Below are 8,293 nucleotides of genomic sequence, written 5' to 3'. Positions count from 1 at the left end.
CATGCAATCAAGGAATCCATCCAAACCAGAGGTAGCACATGACATGATTAAGTAAGAGGCAAGTCCAGGGGAGTGCCCACTAATGGAGTTCATGGGCACTCAAGCTGGCGATTTTAACTAACAATAATAAAAATAACAAAACCGATTTTTATTTATTTAAATAAATAATGGCATACTTTCATTTTTGAATAAATTAAAAAAATTAATTGTGCAAAAACATTGTTAATGTAACGGTCTGTACTTTTTGATGAACAATTCACATTAAAATTGTTCCTCAATAGTCATTAAGAATTTATATCAAGGCTCATTAATTAGAATATATATATATATATATATATATATATATATATATATATATATATTTATATTTATTCTACTACTACTTTTTTTATGGAACATCGACAAGCTTGGACACACAAATAATTGTTTTTCACAACATGGCAAAATTCATATTAGCATACACATACAGAACACTTCCAACAATTCTGTCAACCCAATGATTTAATCAAGTGCTTGAATTGTAGAACATTTGAGTTAATTATATTATATTGGATTTTCTTTCATTGTCAGGTTTTCATTGCATTTTCTTTGTCCTACACATGAGGCCTATCTGGACAGTAAAGAGACAAGCTTAACCGGATGTGCCACACTGATTACCAAAATAAATCTTTTTATTTTTATTTATTTCATTTTTTTTTTCTGCATATGGAGATGATTACTTATGAAGTGAGATGCGCACGACAGTGCCAAGTCACCTATGTGGAAAGAACTTCAAAAATGATTTTCAGCTACAGTAGTAACCACTTTCCAGGTTTTGAATTTCACAGACACTGACAAGCCTTTGAAACTCACAATTGAAGTTAAAGCTTTTAGACCATGTTTGCTTCAAGGCCATCTATAAACTAGATTTAACATAAAATATGTTGACACTTAGAAGATAAACACATTCTAAATGCAGTATGAGCCAAAAATATTGGTGCATCATCTTGCATTCAAAAGATGTCCACATTTTTTGTCCAATAAAATCCTCTCTAGAATGATAATATTATCTACTACAATAGTAATAATATCCTATAACTATAGCAGTGTTCATAGTTATGACGTAAACTAAATGTTACTTCCAGATTTGTTTTGTTCTGCCTTAACTCTCTGCTGGGAAAATACATCAACAATGAAAAGAAAACGGTGCTCGTTAAGGCATTTCATTAGGTCATTAAGGTCCGTTATATATTTATGATGAACATTCAAACAAAAACCTACTTTGAAGTTCAACAGGCCTCCAGCAAATGACCCCTGAAGTTGATCAAGAGCAGTTGATACATTCTTTAAATAGAAAAAGAAAGTACAATGTTTTCAACTACTGTACAAACAAACTAATAATAACAACTATTGCATTAATCAGGTATTAAAATAGAATTTCACTAGCTCCCTTGTGACACCCTAATTTAATACAGTACACTAAGCCCAGAAGCTTTAGTCAAATACCCTACACGGCCAATGGATAATTATTTGATAAGGGAGAGCATGTATTAATTTGTATCTCATATGGTCTGCAGAAGCCTTAGGCCACGTACTGTTCTCTTTGACAAGATAAAATTTATTAAATGGACCAGACATGACCACATGAAAACTTTGACCTACCTACTGATCGAAAAAATGTGAATTACGAACTCTTGTGACACATTAATTCTTGCTAGGGGCTTGCTTTCGTGAAACATTATTAAGCATATAGTGTACTCTGCTGAATTGTACTCTGGTTGGGGGGGTTATATAAAACCAAAAATGGCAATCTGAATGAATTGGATTTAAGTCAAATATATTATTTAGCAAACATAAATATACAAATAAAACATTTTTAATGGTTATGACCATTAAAACGGTGATCATAACGGTAAAATTATAAATTTATGTTATAGAAAATGAATAAATAAATGTTGAAGGAGTGAGATGCTGAAAAAAAGTGATGGACAACAGTCAAATACTTTTGTCTGACTTGGATACATGAACCAACAGATAAATAAAAAAAAAAAAAATAGAGAGATTAAAGGGCAAAATTACATCCTGTGCGAATGTCTCCTTAAGACGCTTTCACTTTGAGGTATACCATAAATGCTTTGTTCTTTATCATGGTATAGCAGATGGCAAGGATGAGAGAAACAAGACCTAGCAGACTATAAAGCAGGGACACATTATTTGTCAACAGAATACAGAATTAATGTTAAATACAGAATTTCAAAGCTCTGATGCAGATTTAGAATGGCACTTTCATTCGTTCCATCTAGAAGGTCTTCTGAAGTTTTGGACATTTGATTAAAGATTCATAAAACTGTCTTCAGATGTTTGTGAACCCAGATATCTTAATAAAAGTCCCTGATGGATAAAATACTAGTGATTTTATTATTATTATTATTATTATTATTATTATCATTATCATTATCATTATCATTATCATTATCATTATTATTATTATTATTATTATTATTATTATTATTATTATTATTATTTTAACATTGTATATCCAATTTCACTGAGAATTGTTTTACATTATTAAAGGAATAGTTTACCCAGAAAAGAAAAATGTATGTGCTTACCCCTGTGGCATCCAAAATGTTGGTGACTTTGTTTCTTCAGTAGAACACAGACAGAGATTTTCAAAACATACTGTTGCAGTCCGTCAGTCTTATAATGGAGGTGAATGGGAATCACGTGTAAAACATAAAAAAACAAACAAACAAACAAACAAAAAAAATCTAAAAAAATAAACACTGCGGCTCGTGGCGATGTATACCGACACACATCGAGATTGTAGGTAGAGTGTTAATGCAACATTTGAGAGATAGGTGGGGATAATGCACTTATAAATCTGTGATCCGTCGTAAAGCAAGAAAAATAATAAGATGCCTCATGCACCTGCATGAGAATGCACTCAGGAGGACTCGCTTAAGAGTGTTCGAAAAGTTTGCACATTGGGTGAATCAGAGTTAAAAAATGATATAAATACTGTTCAGTTTCCTGCACAGACAGGTTTGTGCCTTTACAAATCACCTACATCTTGGATGCCCTGTGGTAAGCAAATAAACATCCATTTTTTTTTTTTTTTTTTTTTGGTGAACTATTCCTCTAAAGTCAGAGGAGAACTGGCCCCCTAACTGAGCCTGGTTTCTCCCAAGGTTTTTTCTCCATTCTGTCACTGATGGAGTTTTGGTTCCTTCCCGCTGTCGCCTCTGGCTTGCTTAGTTGGGGTCACTTCATTTACAGCGATATCGTTGACTTCATTGCAAATAATTGCAAATACACTTTTTAAACTGAACTGTGATGATGACATCACTGAATTCAATGATGAACTGCCTTTAACTATCATTTTGCATTATCAACACGCTTTTTCCTAATTAATGTTGTTCAGTTCCTTTGACACAATGCATTTTGTTTAAATCGCTATATAAATAAAGGTGACTTAGCTAAAGTAAAATGGGTTTTGAATGCAAACCTGTGGATTTGCTAATCACAAAGCATACTGTTTAAAGCATAACACAATGGTCTTCAATTACCTCTTGAACCCAACAATTATTTTTTCATTGGGTATTGGTGGAGTCATAATTTCAAATAATTGTTTAATCAATTTTCAGTGAACTTATTTGAACTGAATCCATCACCTCTTTAATTAGCAGACACCAGATTGTAACACACACAAAAATGGCTTGCATTAGCCACTAATTGTCAGGCAAACTTTCAACTTTCCACAATTCCAGCCAATATTAGAAAGGGCACAGAGCTTACAGAGAGAGAGCACGGTTAACATACATGTCAAGATTACAATTAATCTACCGCTGCTTTGAAATGCACAGAATATTCCCAGCTCTGTCTGATAAAGAGAGGCTGAAGGAGCACTAGATCCCAAGCTGTGAAGTAATCAGGCGATTAGCCTTTCCATCTGCTTTGAAGAAGTTCAATATATTGTAAAATGACTAACAGATATGTTTCATCGTGCCAAAATAGCAAGATAGACTTGTTCAGAGAGCTGACTCTAGTCAATCAATCAATCAATCACCTTTATTTATATAGTGCTTTAAACAAAATACATTGTGTCAAAGCACTGAACAACATTCATTTGGAAAACATTGTGTCAATAATGTAAAATGATAGTTAAAGGCAGTTCATCATTGAATTCAGTTATGTCATCCCTGTTCAGTTTAAATAGTGTCTGTGCATTTATTTGCAATCAAGTCAATGATATCGCTGTAGATGAAGTGTCCCCGACTAAGCAAGCCAGAGGCGACAGCGGCAAGGAACCGAAACTCCATCGGTGACAGAATGGAGAAAAAAACCTTGGGAGAAACCAGGCTCAGTTGGGGGGCCAGTTCTCCTCTGACCAGACGAAACCAGTAGTTCGATTCCAGGCTGCATCAAAGTCAGATTGTGCAGAATAATCATCTGTTTCCTGTGGTCTTGTCCTGGTGGTCCTCTGAGACAAGGTCTTTACAGGGGATCTGTATCTGGGGCTCTAGTTGTACTGGTCTCCGCTGTCTTTCAGGGCAGTAGAGGTCCTTTCTAGGTGCTGATCCACCATCTGGTCTGGATACGTACTGGATCCGGGCGACTGCAGTGACCCTCTGATCTGGATACAGACTGGATCTGGTGGCCACGGTGACCTCTGAACAGGAGAGAAACAGACAAATATTAGCGTAGATGCCATTCTTCTAATGATGTAGAAGGTACATGTTATGTGAAGTGTTTCCGGTTCCGGTTTACCTGATTAATGCAGCCTAAAAATCCTTTAACGGATTTGGATATTAAAAGCATATTAGTATGTTATGTGTATGCCAGGTTAAAGAGAGGGGTCTTTAATCTAGATTTAAACTGCAAGAGTGTGTCTGCCTCACGAACAATGTTAGGTAGGTCATTCCAGAGTTTAGGCGCCAGATAGGAAAATGATCTGCCGTCCGCAGTTGATATTGATATTCTAGGTATTATCAAATTGAGTTTTGAGAACATAGCGGACGTAGAGGAGTATAACGTAAAAGGAGCTCATTCAAATACTGAGGTGCTAAACCATTCAGGGCTTTATAAGTAATAAGCAATATTTTAAAATCTATACGATGTTTGATAGGGAGCCAGTGCAGTGTGGACAGGACCGGGCTAATATGGTCATACTTCCTGGTTCTAGTAAGAACTCTTGCTGCTGCATTTTGGACTAGCTTTAGTTTGTTTACTAAGCGTGCAGAACAACCACCCAATAAAGCATTACAATAATCTAACCTTGAAGTCATAAATGTATGGATTAACATTTCTGCATTTGACATTGAGAGAATAGGCCGTAATTTAGATATATTTTTGAGATGGGAAAATGCATTTTTTCAAATGCTAGAAACGTGGCTTTCTAAGGAAAGATTGCGATCAAATAGCACACCTAGGTTCCTAACTGATGACGAAGAATTGACAGAGCGACCATCAAGTCTTAGACAGTGTTCTAGGTTATTACAAGCAGAGTTTTTAGGTCCTATAATTAACACCTCTGTTTTTTCTGAATTTAGCAGTAAGAAATTACTCGTCATACAATTTTTTATATCGACTATGCATTCCATTAGTTTTTCAATTTGGTGTGTTTCACCGGGCCGCAAAGAAATATAGAGCTGAGTATCATCAGCATAACAGTGAAAGCTAACACCATGTTTCCTGATGATGTCTCCCAAGGGTAACATATAAAGCATGAAGAGTAGCGGCCCTAGTACTGAGCCTTGAGGTACTCCATACTGCACTTGTGATCGATATGATACATCTTCATTCACTGCTACGAACTGATGGCGGTCATATAAGTATGATTTAAACCATGCTAATGCACTTCCAATGATGCCAACAAAGTGTTTTGTGTTTTGTGGAAGTGGTCGACTGCATCCCAATTAGCATGCTATCCATTCTATAAAGCAGAAGAAATTAAGATTAGCGAGATCATAGTGCATTGAAAGAAGTATGTCAAACATTCCCATGGGATTTTCAGTGTCCCCTATAAAATATACTACTTAAGTATGATAATGCATCATATTTGATACACAAATTTCTAGGGACTATAAATGATCAACATGATCATAATTTTGATTATAAAAAAAACCCTGTTATAACCTGTATATAATCTATAATCAGTCTTAGTACTGATCGTACATTCATTTTTAGCAAGTAAACTTTCAGTAGCCTTTATAGGGCATTTCAGTTTTATTTTTTATCTTTCCTGTGAAATGTAAGACTAACTTTTGCATTGTTAGTAATATTTAATATGAACATTTACTGGACTAAAGCAACTTTCGTTTACTTAATTAAAAGGTTTGAGGAACATCTCTCAATCAACATTGTGTACAGAGTTTTGATAATAAAACTAACAACTGAGATATAAGTTATAATAATGGGAGATACAGAGATAGTAAAAACTGATATGAATAATGTATCTTATGCAAGTTGTAACATGGAGTCAGAGACGTTCGGATCCATATGCAGTATTTTATTTTCAAGAGTGGTCAAACAGGCAAAGATCAGAGAACAGCGTCAGGTATGTCAGGGGATATCCAAAATCGGCAACAAAAACAAGCAGAGGTCGGGGCAGGCAGCAGAGAATCACAGTCGGTATAAACAATCCAATGTGAAACAAGGAAGGAACAACACAGGGAAAAAAAGGGAAAACATGGAGGTAATTAGCCCTATGCACGGGATTATGGGAAATGGAGTAGTGAATGGAAATGGACACCAAATACAAGAGTCCTGAGTGGAGTGCCCTCTACTTTTGTTCATGTGCACTCCAGCTGATGACCATGACACAAGTAGTCTGCTATACAGTTATAATGATCTCACTGATCTCTCTCTCTAACTCTAACTTGTGTGATTTATATACCAGGTTTTAATGGGTTTAAATCCATGCATTAATTTGTAATGAATCTCAATGAGTGGTGCTGAAGAAACATAGCAATGAATGTTATGCACAGCTGCCACAGCTGTATTTAAATGTATCTAAAAATTATCAATAATTTTAGGTAAAGATTGTACGTAGATGCTAATGCTTTTTTCCTTGAAATGGCAACAGCTTCGTTCTTTGGTATAGGTACATAATTGTATGATGAAATAGTTTGTAGCTCAGTGTATAGTCAAAAGTTCAATGTAGTCACGGTCACGGTTTCGGTACATGTTGCGGTATGTGCTATGTTTATGGAAAAACTATAAAAATAATATTTAATATGTTTGTTCTGAACAGTTAAACTGAGCAGCGTTCTTCAGAAAAATCTTTAAGGTCCTGCAGATTCTTCAGTTTCCCCGCATCTTTGCATATTTGAACCCATTCCAGCAGTGACTTTATGATTTTGAGATACATCTTATCACACTGAGGACATTTGAGGGACTCAAACACAACTATTAAAAAAGATTCAAACATTCACTGATACTCCAGAAGGAAACAAGATGCATTAAGAGCTGGGGGGGGGGGGGGTGAAAACTTTTGAACACGATGAAGATGGCCAAATTGGTCTTATTTTGTTGAAATATAATTTTTTTCCATTTAGTTCTGCCCTTCGTAAGCAACAGAAGATACTTGTATGTTTCCCGGTACACAAATTAAGTACAATTTACCTTGATCTTCATCTGAAAGTTTTTACTCCCCAGCTCTTAATGCATCTTGTGTCCTTCTGGAGCATCAGTGAATGTTTGGATCTTTTTAAATAGTTGTGTTTGAGTCCCTCAAATATCCTCAGTGTGATAAGATGTATCTCAAAACCATAAAGACACTGCTGGAAAGGGTTCAAATATGCAAAGATGCTGGAAAACTGAAGAATCTGCAGCACCTGAAAGATTTTTCTGAAGATCGCTGCTCAGTTTAACTGTTCAGAACAAACAAGGGACTCATGCACAACCATCACAAAACAGAAAGACAGTCGAGGATCATCAGGTAACAGAAGACAGTACTAAGAACCAAGGGTTCTCAAACTTTTGAGTGGGGTTTTTATAATAATTTAGTTTTTTGTCTTGTGGACTAAATGTTAATATCTTTTATGTACAAAATCTTACTCAGGACAGTACTAAAAAAAAATAACATTCATTTAGTATGATCTCTCTTATTTTTTTAAAATTACTCATATTTTTACAGATTCTGCAAGGGGTGCCCAAACTTTCGAGCCCCACTGTATATGTTTTTTTTTTTTTCCTCATCATGACATATTTTTCAACTGATGCAACTTATACTCAGGTGTGACTTATAGTCTGAAAAATACTGTAAACAGTAATAATCATGATTTTCAGTTTTTAACATTTTGATTTTTTT

The sequence above is a fragment of the Carassius auratus genome, chromosome 14 (assembly GCF_003368295.1).
Source record: "Carassius auratus strain Wakin chromosome 14, ASM336829v1, whole genome shotgun sequence".
NCBI classification, from domain to species: domain Eukaryota; kingdom Metazoa; phylum Chordata; class Actinopteri; order Cypriniformes; family Cyprinidae; genus Carassius; species Carassius auratus.
The sequence above is the reverse complement of the archived record's forward strand: the minus strand, read 5'-3'. Positions refer to the sequence as shown.